The 22,442-nt window shown below is 38.8% G+C and overlaps 1 protein-coding gene across 2 annotated transcripts in view; it reads left to right on the top strand.

The window, feature by feature from the left end:
• The first annotated feature begins 11,997 nt into the window (after positions 1-11,997).
• Positions 11,998-22,442, top strand: part of LOC129245561 (filamin-C) — a 150,197-nt gene continuing 139,752 nt past the window's right edge. The window contains exon 1 of one of the 2 annotated variants that reach the window (XM_054883781.1): positions 11,998-12,179. The gene's annotated coding sequence lies outside the window, so the exon portion shown is untranslated. Of the gene's footprint in view, positions 12,242-22,442 lie in introns of both variants that reach the window. The other variant, XM_054883782.1, reaches the window with a different exon arrangement.

The raw sequence follows: 22,442 nt of genomic DNA, 5'->3' as shown, positions 1-22,442 counted from the left end.
ACGTAAAATTTAAATTCAAACACGAAACCAAACTTCAGTTCGCTTAAGAAAGTTAAAAGCTGAAACGATACATAAATTAAATGATTGATTTACGCAGGCACTGCTCCGGCTAATACAAAATGGATATTCTCAAATGCTAATGCGAAAACATAAAAAAAGCTTCGTTGCTCTCGCTTTACCAGCACCACTCCTCTGTTTTCATTTCGACACTTCATAGGAAAACTATTTATATGTACATATATAGGTATGCATGTATTGGTTGCCAAACTTGGCTTGCACATAAATATTTGTATGTGAACGCATTGTGTTTCAATTTTCCTTTTCATAACCAAAGCAAATTTATTGTGAAGCCATATGCCGAAAACGTAAACAAGGATTAGTGCGTGGATTAAAAAGAAAAGAGATTAAATAAATTATACGAAAAATATTCATTGTGATTTCTATGAAATGCAGTGTAGTTGGAAACAAATAAAATAATAAATTTAAAAAAATACTATTTCAAATGTAAATGTAAGACATTTAAGTAAAATAAAAAAAAAAAAATTCAAAAAACCAGTCAAACGTGTAAACTGAATAAAAAGCAAATTTAATAAATATACATATTTAATAATTCATAAATGAAGTTCTTTTCTTAATTCCAGAAGAGTTCATATACATAAATATCTAAAACAAACATTGCTTGTATGGTAGATTTTAATACAAAAGGGTGCGTTTTTTCTCTGACTGCCGATTTAAAATTTCTCAGAGGTTAGTTTGGCTTGGCAATTCATCGCGAATAGACTCACACTAGTGGAACATTTGCACATTCTTCAAATTTATTTCATGCCCGTCTTATGAGCCGGTGGAATCACTTGCTTCCTTTATTATTACAAAAATAAAACCTTTAGCTTATTTTTCGGAGGATCGCAGCTTCTTCGCCTCAAGAAAATGCAACTGTACACACTTTTTCCAAATTAGTGAATACATTTGGAATTAGCACTATGACTCTGTGTCAAATGAACCAAGTATTTTGGAAATTGATGAACATGTTTGAAAAAATTGGTTAATTTGGCTTCAATTTAATAAGAAGTAAACTGAAGAAATTTGAAAAAAAGTTATAATTTCTATTTGCTCAATGCTGAAAATATTAGTATAGATTTTTTTAAATTAAATATCTGCAGTTCTTTTTATCCGTTACAACAACGAAATTGAAAACCTTATTAGCGGTGAAAATGTAAAACGTTTTACTAAAGCGCAGCGGATTAGACGGATTGGCCACATCACAAGAATGCCCAACGAAAGAATCCAAAAAAAGATGTTTACTTTGCGTTTAATTGGAGGAAGAAAGAGAGGCCGACCATGAAAGAGATGGCTCGACGTCGAATCAGACTTAAAGCGATGAACATTCGTAATTGGAGAAACGAGGCAAGAGAGAAACTAAGTGGAGCGAGGATTGTTGATGAAGCTATGGTACACCACAGAATATGAAGCTAAGAGAGAGAGTTATTTTTAACATTTTTATAAATCTGTTTCTTTGCTTAGAATAAAATATAGGATTTTCCCATAACAGGTGTTATTTTGAATGGGATTGCGCTATCGAGAGATGATTAACAATTTTTTATGGCCGGAATTGGATGGTATTGATCTGGACAACGTTTATTTTCAACAAGACGGTGCTACCTGCCACAAAAGAAACGAAACCATTGATCTTTTACGATAAAAGTTTCCAGACCGTGTTATCTCTCGTAGAGGTGATCACAATTGGCCACCGAGATCTTGTCATTTAACACCTTATGACTTTTTCTTTGGAGCCACGTGAAAGAGAAGGTCTACGCCAACAGGGTCGATTCAAGACCTCAAAGTTGGAATTTGTGAGGCTATCGGGGACATAGGGCAACCACTTTGCAATTCAGTTATGGAAAATTTCATGAAGAGGATATTATCCTGTAAGCGTGGTCGTGGTGGTCATTTGCCTGATGATGATGTCAGGTAGATACCAATGAATTGAGACTTTCAGCTATTAGTCCATAGATGTCGCTAGGAGTATATTTAAACATTCCCAAATGTCTTGTTTTTTTCGTCAATATTCAGTTCATTGTTTGTTACGTTTCATAAAACAATGCATTTTTGTCGCTCTTAAAAATGTCGAATTTCGTGCCTTCAAAGTACGATTTGCGGACATCGTTGATTTTCTGTTATCAATTGAAGAAAACGCTTCTCAAGCTCATCAAATGCTTATAGAAGCTTATGGTAGACATGCTCAAAGTAGAGCACAGTGCTTCAGGTGGTTTGAAAAATTCCAAAGTGGTGATTTTAGCGTGGAGAACGAGGATCGTGGCCGACCACCGAAAAAGTTTGAGGACGCCGAATTGCAAGCATCGTTGGATGAAGATGATGGCCAAACGCAAGAAATGATGGCAGAGCAGTTGGGAGTGACCCAGAAAACCATTTCCAAACGTTTGAAAGACATGGGCATGATTTTAACGGTCGGAAGATGGGTGCCGCACGAACTGACTGAAAGGCAGCAAGAGAACCGAAAAACCACTTGTGAAATGCTGCGCTTCCGGTTCAAAAAAAGTCTTTTTTGCATTAAATCGTTACGGGTAATGAAAAATGGGTGTATTTCTCCAATCCCAAACGTAAACGATCGTATGATCCGCCCGGCCACAAGCCAAAAACAACGGCCAAACCAAATCGCTTCGGCCGCAAGGCAATGTGTATGATTTGGTACGAGCTGTTAAAACCAGGTGAAACAGTTGACGATGCACGGTACCAACGACAATTGGCCGATTTGAATAGCGCTATACACCGAAAACGCCCAGAATATGCCGATCGGCGTCACAAAGTAATTTTTCTTGATGACAATCACATCATCGAGCAATAGCGACCCATATCGAACAATAGCGACCCGGGAATTGGTGGAGACGTACGATTGGGAACCGCTGGTGCATGCGGCTTACTCACCAGACTTGACGCCTTCCGATTACGAGTATCATTTGTTTGCATCGATGGGCCACGCACTTTCCGAGCAGCACTTCAATTCTCACAAAGAAGCCAAAAAATGGCTCGATGATTGGTTTATGGCCAAAGACGGCCAATTTTTTTGGCGCGGCATCCACAAATTGCCTGAGAGATGGGAAAAATGTGTCGCTAGCGATGGTTATTACTTTGAAGATTAAAGGTGTAACCATTTTTTTGTTAATAAACGTTTGAAATTGAAAAAAAAGTCTCATTTCATAGGTATCTACCTATTAACGGCATACCTTCCTCTTTATAATGAAATAAACATCCGATCATTTATATTTAAAAATACCATTTTTCTTTGAATATCAAAATAACACCTCTTATTGGAAAACCCTCTATTCTATTTGTTTGTAAAAGACTTTATTTTCTGTTTAAATCTTCTTTTTATTAGTTCACTCATTTCATTTATAGCAATCGGCCTTCAGCAATATGAATTTCAATTTAAAAATTGAAAACTAAATAATTTTTGGAAATTTTTGGGAAATTAATTATTTTAGTAATATTTGAAAAACAGCCACCCCTAAGAGTTTTTTCTTTTTATTATTTTTTCTTCTTTCATTAAAAAATGCAACTGCTCATACTTTTTTTCAAATTATTAAAAGCTTTAGTAATTTCATTACATCATATCCAGCTCTTCGCTAAAACAGAATTTTGCACTAATTTTTCACTGGTTTGCTATACGTATTTGCATATAACTCGAAAAGTTATGGGAATCCCCCCATGGAATTTCCACGGATTGCCAAGTATTGTCTCAGCTATTATTAAAACAAATAATGACAACAAAATTGTTTTACCAAAAAAATTTTAATAAGAAATTATTATTTTATTATAAAAAACAGTTCTTTTAAATATATTATATTCTAAAAAATTAAGAAAATCATATTCTTATATAAAAAGGAATGTAAAATATTTCACTTTTAAAAATTTGAATCATTGGAAAACTCGAAAATTACAATTTTTTAGCTTATTTCTAATTCCACTCCTCCCTACAAATAAACCAATTTTCAGAAATGTCCAAATTATTTCAACCATTTGATATGGAATCGCTCTATAATTAAACCTCACTTTGCACAATTTTTTATTTATTTATTTTTTTTTTTTTTCATTAACATCTCCCGGTACGATTTAAAAAAGAGAAACTAGACATAAAGTGACCATTTGATTTTTGTTTAAAAAAATACTTAATTTAATAATTTTTACATACTTTTTATTAAAATCTATTTCTACATATTGTGAAATTAAAATCGGAAAACACAAGTATAGACAAGGTGGCAGAAAATTAATTTTAGCATAATTCTAGCATAATAATTTTAATACTCTGATAAGTTTTAAACAAAATTAATTATCATATTCAACGGTGAATTTAGTTGCTGACGAGTGTAGCTCGTCGGTGTGTGGTATGGCATGAACAAACAATGATGGGCTGGACAAATAATTTCATCAGAAGGAGCTGAAGTACTTATTTTATGTTTTTCGGATTCCATTTTAACTTTTTCTTTCAGCTCGACAAAATACGGAATTCATGTTTGCGGCGTGAAGCATTTGAGGGAAGCGTTTTCCAACATGTTTCTTAGCATCAATGATATTATTATGCCTTTTATTTTTTTCTTAATAGAAATTACAATACAAAATGTGTATCTTCCCGCTGAATGGCACTGGTATGAAAATGAAAAAATAAACAATTTTTTAATCTTTTTTCGATTTATTAATATTTTTTTGCTAAAACGAAATCATAGCTTTGCTTTTGTAGTAGATACTGTTTGCTTTTGTGGTTTACCTAGGAGGTGATGGTGAGTGCACCTTCCTCCATGACCTTTTATTTTTACACAATTGTGCTAATATAATGTTATATATGTGAATTAAGGTGAAGCGCTAGTATATGGAAATACTTTTTTTTAATATTTTGCGAAGTGGCATAGCAGTGAAATGTTACAAAGGCAACATAGTTAATAAAAATCACAAATTATTACCTTTTCAGGAGAACGTTTTGAGGTGCCCCCAACCTAATCAAGTTTGGCAAAACAAGAGAAGTTTTAGCAGCTATCAATAAACCGCATATATCAAAGGTTTTAAGTCTTATGCTTCGAACTTGTTTTTAACTACAGTACTTAAATAAAATAATAATAACGTGAATAATTATTATTTAAATAATGAATTTTAAAACGAGCAACAACCGTCAATGAAAGTTATTTGCTGTCATCAAATGCAATAATAGCAATCAATAACAAAAATAGCATTTTAAGTTATCTTAGAAGGCTATGCAAATTTTTGACATCAATGCAAGCTTTAGTGCACATACCTAAGTGTATGCATAAATATATATACGCATGTATTATACGTACTTCATTTTTGAAAGTGAAAATGAAAAGGTTGATTGAAAGGTGTTTTCCAAAAATTATTGGCACCTCTTAGCACACGGTAACTGCAAACGTAAATCGCCACTGTTGGTCGTCATCCTCTAAACCAAGCCCCTTCTTCATTTTTCCACCTGTCTGGTTCCTCTCCCTCTCCTTTTCACCTCCCCTCCCATTGTAAGGTATCGCAACGGACAAATTTTAAATTTTTGACCAAGGTGGCCCCTCGCAAGGGCAGCCGTTTAACCTAACCTAACACACGATGCGGCCGCCGTAGCCTAATGAGTTGGCGCGTGATTACCATTCGGAATTCACAAAGAGGTCGTTGGTTCGAGTCTCGGTGAAAGCAAAATTAATAAAAACATTTTTCTAAAAGCGGTCGCTCCTCGGCAGGCAATGGGAAACCTCCGAGTGTATTTCTGCCATGAAAAAGCTCCTCATAAATCCATCAAGACACACACCACAAGTAGGAGGAGGAGCTCTGCCAAACACCCAAGGGTGTACGCGCCAATTATCATATAATATCATTATATATATATAACACACGATGAGGCCAATAATAGCTTACTCACTTATTTTGGGGATAAAAAGCCAACTTTCTGCAGTTAATAAAACGAAACAAAATTACTCCACCCTAATGCACACCCACCTGAAAAGCATTTCACCGTGCAACACCTATATTTGATATGTAAATTGAACGCTACCAATGAAATTACCCCAAACTTCAAATGTGAAATTTAAGGCAGCCTAAAACTATGCAGTAATTTTAATTTTATGGTTTATGGTAAAAAGGAAATACACTTGCGGTCAAGCATATTTTATCTCTTAAGATTTTAAATTTTTGAAATTTTCTTCTACATTTTGTTTTCAATTTCTTTTATATATAGCATGTCTATTTTTGAAATATTAGGACATTACGTAATAAAATTGAGTATATTTAGAAAAACATTAATTTAGCAACACCACAAAATTTGGTACGAGACTGCTAGAGAAATAAGCTTGCCCAAATTTGAAAACAAAGGTTTGCGTGTATAGACAACTTAAATGGGTACAGCGTTGTAAAGCAGTTATCACTTCTTGGTCGCTGCTCTTAAATACTTGAAATTTCACTTTTCGAGTCATAATGGCCTGTTAGTTATCATCTTTGAAGAAACACAATATATATATATATATATAATTGGCGCGTACACCATTTTTGGGTGTTTGGCCGAGCTCCTCCTCTTTTTTTTTGTGTTTTGTAACTTACTTGATAGTAATTCTGTCGCCTTTGAGGCCCAAGTTTTTTGAGACCAACAGCCCTCTCGCTACCTTTAAACCCTTCATGCCCCCATACCTATTGCAGCGTGAAGCGCTTATAAGCTCTCAATTGATTCAGCAGAGCCGTGTAATCGTTCACAATTTGCACTTAAAAGCAACTTTGAGAACAACAAAGAAACTAAAATAAAATGAATGTTTGCAAGTATTAAAAAAATAAACAAAAAATACAACAAGAGCTACCTTCATACATACAACACATTACGAATGCATGCAAGTGACTGTTTAACAAAGCAATGCATCGTGAGAAGAGTAAACGGAAATGCCATTAAGTGAAAAGAAAATCAAAACAAATAAGTCAACAAAGGGAATCAGCGTGAAAATTAATAATAAGAGAAAACGTTACTCATAACATACACGCACATCTACATACAAACATAATTGTACTGTACTTCCATATAATGAAGGCTCTAAATTTATTTATATGGAAGAAAATGCGTACTACCATCAGCAAAACGAAATTATATAGTAAAAAGGCAAGGCGAAGTTTGAGCTGCTTTAAACCTGCACTTCATTGCACTAAAATTGATTGGGCTATAAAGCTGCATACTGTATTTTTTTTTAATTCTGATTAAAAAGTTTGAAAAGAAAATTTATTAAAATTTTAATCAACTGAATTTTCAATTTTAATAATTTTTTTTTTTTTATTTAAAATTTTATTAAAATTTTTTTAGAACTTTTAATTAATTAAATTTCTAGTTTTATTACATTTTTTATTTTTTTTTTATTTTTTTTTTAATTTTGTACAAAGTTATATGATTTTGGTGTGGTGTGAGATCGCAATACAGAGAGAATACTGAAGATTACGCTTTCAAAAACTACTAATTTAAATTTGATGAATTTGACGGCTGAATATCGTCAGTACTCAATGAATGCACGTGTAAATGTATATGTGCGCAATTTCTTTCACATTCTTATCCGTTTCACTAACTTTCGCTTATTCTTAACCCTTAGCCACCTAACGTGTATTCCAGTAACACATCCACCTAACGTCGGTCATGGTGACCGCTTGGGTTTAAGTACTATTAACAAGGTTAAAAAGTCATGAATTGGCAAAAAATTAAACCACATTAAGTTCTTTAGTTGTTTTTATTTCAAATTGTTTTAATAAATTCTTAAAATTAACATTTTTTTCTTTTTATTATTATTAATCAAAGTTCACTTACAAATATTTCAACAAATTATAGGTTCTTTATTAAACTGAGAACTAAGCAATAACAATCAATGAGATCAATATTTTTTTAATTATTTTAGTAACTTAAGTATATAACCTCTTATATAAAATTATCATTGGCACAATCAAATCACAATCATTACAAAATTACAGCCCCCTAACATTTACAATTTGTCGCGGCAGCTTATACACATTTTTTGAGAACATTCAACGCAAATTGGATTTTTGCACTGAAAACACAAATGGAATGTTTTACGTTTTTTTTTTGTGTCACACGTTGAGCAAGTTTTGCGTGTTTCTAATTTATCAGAGCTGCCTGCCGAAAATGATCTTGGTTCTTCATCTATTTTGAGAACCCGGCGAATAGCATTCTGAAGATCCCTCTGCAATCCAAACTGGTTCACTCGACGTCTCAAATGAGGTTCGATAAGTTCTTTAGCCAGTTGTTTCATGAAATTCAGTCTGGGCACCGTTCTCTGAGCTTGGTTCATGTTGCTGATGATGTATGAATTTGCCGCAGATACATCCAGCATTCTGTAGAACACTGCCATTGGCCAGCGCTGTGTGCGTCGAGAAGTTGAATAAATGGCACATTTCTGATCTAATGTATCGACGCCTCCTTTGGTGCTATTATAGAAAGTGATCATTTCTGGCTTTTGTTTTTGTGGATCAATGGTTGGCATGTGATGCATGCTGGAGAGAACAAGCACGGATTTGTTTTGCTTTGGTACATAAGACACCAATGTTGCATCCGACGTAAATCCAAAAATCGAAGAGCCAACGTCTCGGTGACGGCTAGGTAGAAATTGGGGAGGTACTTCCCTTTTATTTTTTTTAAGGGTCCCTACAAGTGTCAGCTGTTTTTGCTTCAGGATTTTCATTAGCTCTACTGAAGTAAACCAGTTATCAGTCGTAACATTTCTGTGGGTTCCTTCAATCGATGCAATCAGTCGCAAAACTGATTGCGTGGGTTTGTTCAGTCGTTGGTATTCATCGGGCAAGACTTGGCTATCTGAGTCTTTTCCCAAGTATATGTAGCCATCAACAAGATATCCATTTCTGGCGTCAGTCATGCACGTAATTTTTAATCCATATTTGTTGGGTTTTTTCGGCATGTACATTTTGAAGCCGCATCTCCCACGGAAAGCCACCAACATCTCGTCAATACAAGCGTAACTGCCAATTGAACAAACTTCTTTGCAGTTTTGTATCAGCTTACCAAACAGCTGAGATATAGGTGCAGCTTTGTCAGTGCTACGGCGTTCATCTCTGGTGCTCGCATCATCAAATCGAAGGCAATTCAGCAGTATTTCAAACCTGTTCTTGCTCATTATACAACGATAAATCTCTCTTCCTGTGCCATCTGTGCTGTACCAACATGTGTAATGTGTGTGGTTTTCTTTGAAAATTGCGGTATAGTACAACATACCGATCAAAGCTTTTAGCTCCATTACGTCGAGGTCATGAACACATGTCTGATTTTGATAGTTTGGTCTTATCTTGATAATTTTTTCGTTTGTATACTTAACAATTTCTTCTAACATATCATCAATGAATGTTCAAAACATCTCTGAAGTTCCTTTTCAATCCTGGAGGTTGATGAATGATGTTGTGTTGCAAAGTCCTCGATCGCGAAACTGGAGGTTGGCTCGACCAACGGAACCGATTAGTTCCGGTATCTTGCCAATGGAACATCGTCATCTGAAGATTGATCATCAACTGGCACATCACCATCATCATTATTTTCACATAACTCGTCAACATCAATTTCAGAGTCTGATTGACACTCACTTTCAATCACGTGGTCTAAAGGTACATCTTCTACGTCACTGCAGTCTTCATTTGGCAATTCCGGCTCGTCCCTTTGATCCTCGGCATCTGAGTCACTCTCTTCTAACCATCTACAGATATTTCGATCACGTTGAGACATGCTGAACCTAAAAAACGATAAGAAAATGTTAACACTAAAAGAAACGTAACAACCTAACGTCGGTCACCAGGACCGCATACGATATATATTTACCTGATTCTTTTCACTGCGCGCACGTGTTGCTTGGCCGAGCGCAGAGCGCAAACTGAAGAGGGAGGAGAAAAGGTACACAGAGTCACAGGCGTGGGGCCCGCGTAGTAACGGAAATATTTGAAAAAATAGATCGCTCAGAGTCACCGTGACCGACGCTAGGTGGTTAAGGGTTAATATTGTTTTTTTTTTGTTTCTTCTTTTTCTATACTGAAATAATCCCACCTGGAAAAGCACAATCTTCAATTCTATTATTCTAAGTGTGAGATATAATTTTTTAAACAAATACAAACACTTCCATTAAATATTGATAAGTCATACAAATTATTCAATATGATGGGAGACTATTGTTTTCACCGACACCGTATGTACACTGGCAAGCATAACTGCATGCTTTGTAACGGTTTAAATATTTACAATGTGCTTTGAGTCAAACTTTTTTTTATTAAACACGAAAAAATTATTCATACCATAAACAAAACCATATAAATTGAAATTTCAAGCTTTAGAAAACTGCAACAAGTTTTCGTCCAATTTTTAACTTTTGAATCTACATCCTTAGAAAATTCTCGGGTGTGCGGTGGTATGGCTTATGAAATTCATGTAAGTGCAAGTTTTTGCTGGCTAAAGAATTGCGTGGAGTTCTAACAAATTGTTTATTTTTTTCAGACGACCTGTGTTTGTTCCACACAAAAATGAATGTCTTGTTAAAAAATGCACGAGTTCATTTGCACAAAATTCAAGAAACTAACCCAGTTTTTATAAACTATTTTGTAATATGAAACGAAAAATGGGTAGACAATTAAGACAATTAAAAAAAGAATCTTCCTAATTAAAATGTGTTTTGAATTCAAGTTTTTTATAAAACAAAAGAAATATGGTATTGCTCATGATGTAATGGACTTTTAAAGTTGACACGACTTTAAACTTTTCTTCGGAATTTTAAAAAAGTTGTTTTTCATGCAGTAATATGGCTCATGCAATTTTGGTAAAAGTGGTAAGTTTTAGCCGCCTAAAAACCGCGTTTTAGTATATTTTTTCACTTTATTCCAAAATGAATTTCTTGTAGAAACAAGTGCACAAAATTAAAAAAACAAAAAAAATTCACAAACTGCAATTTTTCTATTAAAAGAATGATAGACTGCGGCTTTGCATTTGAACACTCTTCTATTAAAAAAACACTCTTATCTTCTATTAAAGCTCGAAGGTTCGTCTTAAGAGGCATTAAAAAGCTAGAAAATATAGTAATATAAAGGGGTTTCCAATAAGACATGTTATTTTGCTATTCAAAGAAAAATGATATTTTTTAATATAAATGATCGGATGTTTATTTCATTATAAAGACAAAATCCTTTTCATGAAATTATCCATAACCGAATTGCAAAGTGGCTGCCCTATGTTCTCGATAGCCTCACGAATTTCATCTTTGAGGTCTTGAATCGACTCTGGGCTGTTGACGTAGACCTTCTCTTTCACATGGCCCCAAAGAAAAAAGTCAAAAGGTGTTAAATCACAAGATCTCGGTGCCAATTGTGATCACCTCTTCGAGAGATAACACGGTCTGGAAACTTTTCCCGTAGAAGATCAATAGTTTCGTTGCTTGTGTGGTACGTAGCGCCGTCTTGTTGAAAATAAACGTTGTCCAGATCAATCCATCCAATTCCGGCCACAAAAAATCGTTAGGCATCTCCGATAGCGATAGATAACACGTGTTATTGGAAAGCCCTTTATAAGAATCTGTATTACTAAAAATATGCTTTCAACAAACTCTTTACTAGTCAACTTCAAAAACAATTTGATCTAGTTGAGAAGTAGCTGACTTCTTCGATAGCCTCGCCATACAAAATTACTCAGTTAAAAGCAAATCTCCAAGTTAGATGAACTCTACAGGGTACGAACTGTCTGCTGAGTGAAGATAAACAAACGACTTAAGACACAAACGCGCTGACTGCGACATCTTAAAGCAAACAAAGCGTGACGTCACTTATTTCCAATGAGCTTTCTCAACTTATTTCCAGTTGGAAATCTGACAAAAGAGTCAGTGTGCTTTTCAATAACACAAAGCTCTGTGGAGAGTATTTTGAAGTTGAACTTCTGCCCCGACAAGCAGTTGCTGATCGTGTATTCAGATCACCGCAAGTGTTTCTGTGCACCTACTGGTGTTTCGGCTAGAAGTGACTAAAACTATTAAGTTGTGCAATATAATACACTAATAAAGAATAAGGCAACATTTTGCATTTAAAGTGCTGAAAGTACTTCTGAGTGTTGCAACTGAGTCAAAGAGCGAAAAAATTGTGCCAACTAAAGATAAAAAGTAATATTCTAATTAATTGTGCTGAACGTAATAATACACATACACATGTAAAATACACATACGTATGTATAAAACAGTTTGCCGCTTTTGCTTTTCGTTATCGTTTCTGATTTTTGCCTATTGCTCTTTGCCCCGAAAAGTCTCGCGAGTTACTTGTGTGCTTTAATTAATGCTCCTCACTCCGCTTCTCGTCTCGCTGTCGCGTAAATTATTGCGCGCTGCAATTCATTACTCGCAGTTGGCTGGCCGCATCAGCTGGTCGCTTATTGTACTCGTACGGCACTTGCCATAAACTCGGCGCCGCACACGCACACCAAGACCCCTGCGCGTCAACATTGCAACTCACTTGAGACTCTTTTGTTGATGAATTTGTTTTATTTTTTTTAGATTTTTTCATTTAACTTTAGCTCAGCTCTACTTGAAATCCATTTCAGCTCCACCACTCCACGCCACTTCATAGCACTCCATTTGGCTATAATTAACGTGCGCTCGCAGGTGCCGCTTTTTATCTTATCCACGTTTTTCATCAAATGTTTTCTTTAGCCTTAGTATTTTCATTTTTGTTGTGTGCATCTATTTGTTTTTATATGTTTTTTGCTTTGAAAATTTTTACCGTAATTATTTTTTTTTTACATTCTTCAGTTTTATTGCCTGCTTCATTTAGCGCTTTTTCCAATTCGTAGCCAATGGTTCGCTGTGATGGTGTATTGCCGTTCTCACGTTTTCTAGTTTTATTGAAGATTGTTGCATATTAAATAAGGTTTTTTCTGTTTTTTATGATAGTCATTGTTTTTAAGCTTTTATGTAGAATTTTTACATGCGCCAATGCATTTATAGATCAATTTAAGTGATTAATATGAGCTATTGGTGATAAAATTTATGTATCTACCAAGAAGATACTTTGTTTTGATGTGTAAGTAAAACTTTTCGATTGCAAAGGAATCTATTTCTTCATTACGACTAGCATTCCTCGATACTTGCACTAGCAAGCAAACCCTTGATACTTTTTTCCGGAAGCAGAAGTAATTTTGTTACTCGATACTTTTTTCGAGTTTGGTGGTTGGAATCAATAGGATTGGTGAAGGTGCTGAAATAGTTTTATCACATTCCCAAGGATGCCGCTGCAGAAAGGATCGCAAAGCAATGCCAAGTATTACAGCATGGATGCCTGATGGGCAATGTCCGGAGAGGTCGCGTACCAGAAACATCTCGCGACTTTGCACGTCTGCGCTCGCTGAGTTGACGAAAATCTCACCTGCCCTGGTGGAATTTACTTTTCTTCCTGTAACGTCTGCGTGTGATTGATATTGAAAATTTCAAATTTTGCAATGCTCCAATATTTTTCGCTAGGAGAAACTTCGTATAAGTCGACTCCAATAAACTTCTTATATGTAACACTAAAACATGCCCACCATGCGTTGCTACGCCTGACTAAATAAAGTAAAAAGAACCAAATAAATAAATAGCAAACAAACAAATTTTTGTTAATTTTTTATCTTTACTCAACGCATAAACACAACTTTGGGCATCCCCATCCGATGTAGAGATGAACAATTTCTCCAGAGTACCAATTCTAAGTAAACTATAAAAAAAATTGGCTATTGGAAGAGAAAAGATTGTTCAAGTTCATTCGAATAACATTTTAAAGATTGACCTTGGACTTTATTTTTTATCGTTAGGGGTAAGTGGAATACGTGAAATCAGCACTTTTTCGACTTTTCAAAAATTTGTAAAGCATGTGACTGTCTTGAGTGAATGGTAATTCTGTGTTTTTCTGCTAAAAATTATTAATAAAACTAATATAGAAAATTGTGTGCTGCATTCCGTTTCTTTTTCCTATAAAATCCATTAAGTTAAGGTACGTTAAATTATCATAACTATCAGCTAGTGCAAGTTAAGAGTTAATTTTAGCAATACAAAAATCTTTACTTCTAACTACCTTCATAGTTCTCAATTTTTGGCATATTTAAAAATAGCTTATTTTTGGCATAACTAAAATTACAAGAATTCGAAATTCAACTGGCATAACAATAAGGAATTTTAGAAAAACCCCCAATACAGCTATTTTTTTCTATTAAAGTACAAACTCTTGGACGAATAATGAAAAAGTGAATCAATCATGTTTTTTTTTACTTTTTTTTAACTAGAATTACGTCTTGATTTTAGAAATTTAAAATATAAGTATATTCCAAATAAAGACTTTTCATACCTCTTTCGTTTGGCACCCATATATTTGCGTTATAGTATATTTCAGTTTACTTAATTATTAAATTGAATTAACAACAGGTGGAAACCATCTCCAAAATTGTTCTCTAGAACAAACTTTCATAACTTGAGTTGACTCTCGTCCTGAATTATTTTAATAATAAATTATTAAGTACTTAATATATTGATTTAATCTTTCAACAGGTGGCAACCCTGTTCAAAGATATATTTGAAATTTAGATTTTTCAAACGTCTTTCGTTTGATTACCATATTAATTCATATCATTTATTTTATTATTTTTACTTGAACTTAATTTTTCAAACAGGTGGCAACCATATTCAAGAATAAATTCAAAACTTCAAAATTTTCAAACTCTTTTCCCCTGATTACTATATGAAAACATTTCATTTATTTTATTATTTTTGCTGGAACATAATTTTCCAAACAGGTGGCAACACCATTCTAAAATATAATAGAAATTTTGTTTTTCAAATTTCTTTGCTTTGATTACCATATTAATACATTTCAATTATTTTATTATTTTTACATGAACTTAATTTTTCAAACAGGTGGCAACCATATTCAAGAATAAATTGAGATCTTTAAATTTTTCAAGCTCCTTTCCCTTGATTACTATATGAATAAATTTCTATTATTGTATTAATTTTATCTGAACTTAATTTTCCAAACAGGTGGCAACACTATTTAAAAATATAATCGAAATTTTATTTTTGAAATTTCTTTTCTTTGATTACTATATGGATATATTACACGCATTTTATTATTTTTCTTGAACCTAATCTTTTAAAAAGTTGCCAATATTATTAAAACATATATTCGAAATTTAGATTTTTAAACGCTTTTTCCTTGGATTACCAAGTTGATATACGAGTATAGCCTTTATTTTATTATTTTTACTTGAACTTAGTTTATTAAGCAGTTGGCAACACTTCTCCCCCCATTTGTGTTGTACGTCTTGATATTTCTCCACAAATGGAGTGACCTACAGTTTCAAGGCGACTCCGAACGGCAGATATTTTTATGAGGAGCTTTTCCACGGCAGAAACACACTTCGGAGGTTTGCCATTGCCTGCCGAGGGGCGACCGCTATTAGAAAAAACTTTTTCTATCATTTTTAGTGCCTTATGTACGGAGATTCGAACCTACGCGTTTCCGAATCGTAGTCACGCTAAGCCCATGCGGCCACAGTGGCCGTTATTTACAATATATATTATGCTAAATGCAAAAAATGTGACCGTAATATCCGAATGAGTTGGTGCGAATGAGTTCTAATTGCAGTCACTTCTAGGCAGACAATGGAAAACCTCTTTGCTCCCCATCTGCCATTTGCAAAAATAGTTTTGTGTGCATTTTGCTTTCTAAAATTTAAAAAAGTAATACAAATTAATAAAAAACAATTGTAAAATCTTTAATTTAATAATAATTTAATTTAAATCTTTGACACGATACATTTTACTTAAACTTATTTAGTACTCGTCTCGATTTTTCAATTTCCCAATTTGGTAATTGGAAAAACAGAATTCGTTGAATAACAACAAAACGTGGAGCTAATGCACTAATTTTTGTATACGGCTGGTCGCTCAAAGCATCGACGCCGACAAGCTTCAATTGGAGAATACAACCAAAAAGTCATCTGTTCGGTTGATGCCAGATTCGAAAGTCTTTTTAGAAATGAAACATAAAATGAAAGAAAGAATTATTTTCATGGCGTTCGTACTTCCGTAGTCAATATTAAATCATTAAAAAGCTTGTCCTAAGAACTGTCTGCCTTTCGAAAGGATATATGGGCCAATTATATAGATTATGTACAACCTAGCCGAACGTTTTTAATATTTGGAAATGACGTCGTATGTTAGTTATATTTGAGACTTCTGAACTAGACACCCATAGTATACAAACAGACAAGCAATCGAAGAGGTTTTTAGGCTTTATAGAGTAAAGCAAGGATCGAAATATGAAATTCGTCAAATGCTTCCAAAGTCTTGATTTACGACTAAAAACAAGTTTTGCGCGTAAACTAAATTAATTAGGAGCCGATTATCAATTACCGGTTTAGGGTTAGGTTAGGTTGATATGGTTGCCCAGGGAATGGGCACACTTGGACGAAGAAGGATTCGTCCTTTGTGATGCCATTATGGAGGGGTGAGGCGGGATACAGGGAGAGGGCGGGGAGAGGTGCTGGGATAGTTGGGAGCGTGCGGATTACGATTACGAACGATGACTATGTTTGCGTCAACCGCTTTATGCTGCTGATGAAATTCATCAGATTTTTAATGTCAACGCCAGCTATATCAGCAGGCGTGGCAAAGAAGTAGGAGCCAAGATGCCTAGATCTTAGCCCCGCCAGAGCAGGGCAGCTAAGGAGAAGGTGCTGAGATGATTCCACCTCATCCTCCATACATCCAGCGCAAAAGGGACTCGAGATGATTCCAAGTCTCACAGCATGCATTCCTCGCGCATTGTGTCCTGTGAGAAAACCCACGAGATTGGAGAGCTGAAATTTTGTCAGCCTCAGAAGCTCGCCCGAGCGCCTGCGGTCCACACGTGGCCAGAAGGATTTCGCGACCTTACACGTTCGTGTACTTGCCCAGCGCTCGCTGAGTTGGTGCGATGCCCATCTTTCCAGGAGCAGACCGCAGGTAGTCAGGGGGATCCCAATTCCCTCCCTTCGCGGGGAAATCACCTCGCATGTCCCTTGTCTGGCCAGCTCATCCGCCTCACAGTTTCCAGCAATGTCGCTGTGACCAGGAACCCAGATGAGGCTGGTGTTAAAGAATTCGGACGCAGTCGAAAGCGAGGTCAAGCATTCCTTGACCAATTCCGAATGCACCGTCGTAGACCCGAGGGCCCTTATTGCCGCTTGGCTGTCGGAGTAAATATTTACTTTCTTGACCGTTAATACGCATTTGAGCAGCCAATCGGCTGCCTCCTTGATTGCGGCTACCTCTGCCTGGAACACACTGCAGTGGTCCGGTAGCCTGAATTTGAGTCTGGTGGGGAGCTCCTCGCAAAAGACTCCTCCGCCAACCTTTCCTTCCAACTTCGATCCATCCGTGAACAAGTTCACCATGCCCTGTCCCCAAGTGTAGCCCTCTCTCCACTCTTCCCTTGACGGAATATGAGTGGAGAAGCTTCCGGTAGGACTATACGAGGGTATACACTGATCCGTTGACAGAGGGATGAACTCGAAGTTTCTGAGAATGCTTGAGTGCCCATAAGTGAGGTTAAGCTTATAGCTCCAGCCCCTCAGTCTGATTGCGGTACGCGAGGCGGCAATTCTGCCTGCAATGTCTACGGGTACCACATTTAACATTGCGTTGAGCGCCAGAGTAGGAGTCGTTCGAAGCGCCCCACTGATTCCAATTAGTGCCGACCTCTGGACTCTCTCCAGCTTCTTCACCAATGTCGTCTTCTCTAGTGAGTTCCACCAGACTATGACTCCATATAACAAGATAGGCTTTACAATAGTATTGTATAGCCAGAAAACAACTCTAGGCGAGAGGCCCCATCTTTTACCAATAGCGCCCTTGCATCCATACAAGGCGATTGTTGCTTTCCTCACTCTTTCCTCAATATTGGGCTTCCATGTGAGCTTGCTGTCAAGGATAATACCTAGGTACTTAACCTTGTCAGAAAGCATCAGCGGAGCGCCCCCTAGTGAGGGAAGTTGAGCTCTAGGTATTTTATGTTTCCTCGTAAATAAGACGAGCTCCGTCTTAAGAGGATTCACCGACAGGCCGCAGTCCGTTGCCCATCTAACAACTACGTTAAGATATCCCTGCATCAGGTTGTACAGAGTATCCACAAATTTTCCTCTGACGATTAATGCGACGTCATCCGCGTAGGCAACCACCCTGCAGCCCCCTTTCACCAGCTCCTCCAGCAAGTCATTTACAACAGCGACCCAGAGGAAGGGCGAGAGAACACCACTTTGCGGAGTGCCCCTACTCACCTGCCGGTGAATGGAGATGCCACCCCATTCTGCCGCGACAGTTCTGTCGCTGAGCATTTTATAGATAAATCTGATCAGGTCGGTTTCGACCCCCAGTTTACCCAGAGACCGGGTGATTGCCTCCGGGAGGACGTTGTTAAAAGCCCCCTCGATGTCGAGGAAGGCGCCCACCGCAAGCTCCTTCTGAGAAAGAGACTCCTCAATCTCTTTCACAATTGTGTGCAGGGCAGATTCGACCGATCTTCCCTTGCAGTAAGCATGTTGGGTATGCGACAGCCGACCCCGAGGAATTTCGCTTCTTATGTGCAAGTCAATCAGTCTCTCAAGGGTTTTTAGCAAAAAAGATGAGAGACTGATTGGCCTGAAGTCCTTAGGGGAGACATGCGAGCACTTGCCTGCCTTGGGTATAAAGACAACCCTCACGGCCCTCCATGACCTCGGTATATAGCCCCTGGCTACGCAGCTCGCATAGATAGGGCTCAACCAACGGCATGATACCTCCACTGACTTTTGCAGTTGTGCAGGAATGATGCCGTCAGGACCAGGCGACTTGAAGGGTCTAAAGGATTCAATGGCCCAAGACAGGCGGCGCTTATCCATCAACCAGCCCCGGTCTCGAGTGCAGGTTGATCTACTCTCCAGGCCGGTGCTGCTAGGTGCTGGGCTCGTCGGAAAATGGGCGTCGAGAAGTAGCTTTAGTGACTCCTCGCTGCTCATCGCCCAACGTCCCAATTCATCTCTTAAGTACCCCAAGGGAGCGGAACTCTTCGTGAGTACTCGTCTAAATCTGGAGGACTCATGGCAGCCCTCTACGCTTTCGCAGAAGCTTCTCCAAGAGTCCCTCTTAGCTTTCCTAATTTCGGACTTATATATTCCTCGCCCTGCCTTATAAAGCTCCCATCCCGAGGGAGATCTTATTCTTTTAGCCCTGTTAAAAAGGCGTCTGCATGAGCCTGAGTAAGCTCAGAGAGCTCCGCTGTCCACCAAGGCGGTTTTTCCTTCCTGGGAAAAGCTTTTGTTGGACAAGAGGTTTCAAGGGCGTTGTTGCAAGCTGAGGTGAAAGTCTCCACCAGTTCGTCGATCGCTTCTTCCGATAGATCTTGATTTCCTCCCGGTGCTTTGGGGAGTAGGTTCAGTAGATTTCCGTTGTATGCATCCCAGTCCGTCCTCCTCAGGTTCCTGTAGGGGGATCTTATTGGACGGGTTTGAGCGAGAGAGAACTGAATGTACCTATGGTCCGAGAAGGAGTGAGCATTTAGCACCTTCCAATCGGAGATTCGGTTTATCAGTAAAGAAGAAGCCAGAGTGAGGTCAAGCACCTCCTCTCTGGCTGCGGTAATGAAAGTGGGGTCTTTACCCCTGTTACAAATAAACAAGTCCTCGTTTAGAATATAATCAAAAAGTGACTCACCTCTTGCATTGATGTCTGAACTTCCCCAGCAGGTGTGATGGGAGTTCGCGTCAGTGCCTATAATAACGCCGATTTTCCTGCGTTTTGCTTCAGCTAGGGTTTTCCTTAGCAGCACCGGAGGTGGTTCCACCTCGTCGTCATGTGCCATGTAGACTGACATCAGCCATAGTTTCCCAGGAGGGCCCTCCAGGCTCACCGTTACAATGTCTTCATTGCTGAAATTAGGCAAAATAAATGCGTTAAGTTCCTTTCTGATGAGTATACAGGATCTTGGTTTACCTGTCCCGCTATACGCCACCAGATTGTAGCTTTTCGTCCTGAGCCCAGAAATGCCGTTGCTGCTCAGCCACGGTTCCTGGATCAGGACTATATCAGCTCCACCTTGCTCAAGGTGGATTAGTAGGTTGGCGGACGCCGCCTTAGAGTGTTGAAGATTTATCTGAAGAATATTTATCCTCCAGTATCCTCTCCATCACCCCAAGGACGGCGTCCTCGCTTTCCGAGGCCAGAAGCCTCTCCTCCTCCGCCCTGTCGAAGAACGACCCGATGCTTATGACGGACCCCGGTAAAGAGCGAACGTCATCAGCATTGTCACCCTCCGACATGACGGATTCCACTTCCATGTCCACAGGAGCTTCCTCCACTGTGGGCATTACGTCTCCCAGCACGTCCGGATGTGCAGGGGCATCTCCTCTGGCATCGGTTTGGTAGACTTTAAGGACTACCTTCTCGAAGCCATAGTTAATGACCCCTTTTGCTTCGGCGAGAGGACTGAGGGACTCTGCATTCAGCAGAATCAGCGCTTGCCGATAGGATCCCTCAGTCTTCTCCACCTTCGCCACCCTCCAGTTGTGTGTGGGAAGTGTGGGGTTGCAGTAGCGGAGGATTTCCTCCATCTCCTTCGAGGCAGAGGGTTCGGAGGGGAGCCAGACACGTGCTCGCGGACGTACAGGTAGATCCTTTCGGTCCACTACCCTCAGCTTAGCTCCCTCCCATACCTCTCCCACCAAGGCTACTGCCGCCCTGTACATTGAGGCTGACCGTTCGTCAGCGCAGATGATTCTTTTATATGAACCGTAGTGCCATCCTGCACTTTCACAGCTTGGGGGGGGGCCAGGGTTTTCCCTCGCTACCCTCATAAATACTGCGGAGATGGCGGACGCTACCTTCTTCCATTCCTCCCTGGAGATGGCGCCGTCATCTTTACCGCTGTCCATTACTCCCAGAATGATCGAGCCCGCCTGTTTAGCGACTTCGCTAAATGATTTTGGCGGGCCACCACCAATCCTGGGCCTCTTCTCTTGCGGGATATCCTCTTCCAGGGAGCGTTGTCTCTTAACTCCCGAGTCCGGTTGTGGCGCATTCGCTTCCACTCCCTTTCCACTGCCCTCCTCTGCTCCCCTAATGACCTTCCTGGCCCACTCGAGCGTCTGGGAATGCTTCTCAGATACCTGAGAGTCATTCTGCCCACCGTAGCGCTCCAGGATCTTGGTAGTCATGCGAAGATCAGAGAAGGACCGTTTACTCTGCCCTAGCTGCCGTTTAGGCTTAATGGAGGATCCCCGGAGAGATGCTCCCGAAGTCCCCGGAAAACTGGGGGAAAGCCCCTTGCTGGTGCTGGCTTTCCCATCCATCGCCCCTACTTTAAGAATTACAGACGGTTCCGCCTGTCTTCCACTACCTATCAAAGGCGGGTTCCCACCTTTTACCCCCCGATTAGTATTGAAAGTCGGTTCCGACTTTCCCTCGGTGTCTCCCTTGGTTGCTACCTTACGCATCGATTCCGATGCGTTACCCCCACTAGAGACTGCCCCCCGGGGCAAAAATTTCCTAGGAGGCGATTTCGCTCCTCCTGTCTTGAGGGAGTTGGTTTTGGGACTCGGTTCCGAGTTCCCGCCACCGTTTATTGTTTTGTTAGTTGTGTTGTTGTTGTTGTTTGTTGTTGTTGTTGTTGTTGTTGTTTTGTTGTTGTTGTTCATTATTTTATTGAGTGGGTCCCCACTCGGAGCCGCTATCCAAACCCGTAGTGTGTAGTCGTCCTTAAAGGGTCCCATGGTTGTCTGTGCCGTAGCAGGGAGGCCATGCGAGGGTTGACGCATGTCCTTATGGGGCATGCGTTCAGAGCCAGACCGGACACAAAGACGGGAGTCGTCTCAACCGCACCTACACCGCCAACCCAATGGCTACGGGTTTGGAACGTACTCCGAGGCCTGCCAAGGTTTTAGCGGGACGGGGGCAGTCACGTCATTAGCCCACCAGCCATTTCTGCTGAGTTTCACCTCAGCATACTCAGGTGGCAGAATGCCGCGACTACCAGCACAGGTCAGAAAAAGTCTAGAAAAGTATTGAAAAAGAAAAGGTCCAAATCAGAAAGCGGGGGGGTCGTCATCGTTCAGAAAGGCCGTTAAGGCCGCAGATCATTTAGCGCTACCCAGGGTGCACCACGCGGAGGCGATCTGCCCTACACCCCCAATTCTTCTAATTACCGGTTTAAGAAAGAATAAAAAAACTTGAAACAAACATAATTTGAATTAAAAAAAACACGCACACACACTGCGCTAGTCCTGAAGTGATACAAAAAGAACCATTAATAGTAACAAAACTCTCCTCTAAGTGTATAGTTGTATTTATTCAGGACACTTATGTGATAACCTGTTCCAGCTAAGATACTGG

Source organism: Anastrepha obliqua, chromosome 4 (assembly GCF_027943255.1).
Source record: "Anastrepha obliqua isolate idAnaObli1 chromosome 4, idAnaObli1_1.0, whole genome shotgun sequence".
In the NCBI taxonomy this organism is placed as follows: domain Eukaryota; kingdom Metazoa; phylum Arthropoda; class Insecta; order Diptera; family Tephritidae; genus Anastrepha; species Anastrepha obliqua.
This window is presented reverse-complemented; position numbering and strand designations above follow the sequence as displayed.